Genomic DNA, 514 nt, shown 5'->3' with positions numbered 1-514 from the left:
AGAGATAACACAACTCAATTAATTAAACTAAACCAATATCTAATATATTAAAACCATATAAAATTAAAAAAAAAAACTAAAGCTACAGGTTATCTGTTATTAATAAAGCAATACAATGAAACTAAACCGACAGGTTATCATGTTAGTATAGATGACGTCTTTCCTTCTCTTCAGATCACTACCTGCAACATAGAAAAACAAAACTAATTATTTCATGTTTTGTCCATTTTTAATCATACTAAACATTCTAACAAATAAAAAATCTTATTATGAACACAAAATTATCTGATTCAATCATATATAATTAGATCATGATCACCATTTACGTTACATATGTTTTGTTTTTCTGTTTATTATAGCCGAAGATACAATTCATACCCGTATACAATAGTTGTTTATATATATATTAATAGAAAAGATATTTGGTAATTTTAATTAGTTTAATATCTATTGATTATCTAGATACATGTTGTAAATGAAGTGTTGGAGAAATACTTCTGTTATCATTACTGTC

The sequence above is a fragment of the Brassica oleracea genome, chromosome C7 (genome assembly GCF_000695525.1).
Source record: "Brassica oleracea var. oleracea cultivar TO1000 chromosome C7, BOL, whole genome shotgun sequence".
NCBI lineage: Eukaryota > Viridiplantae > Streptophyta > Magnoliopsida > Brassicales > Brassicaceae > Brassica > Brassica oleracea.
Note: the sequence above shows the minus strand (reverse complement) of the source record.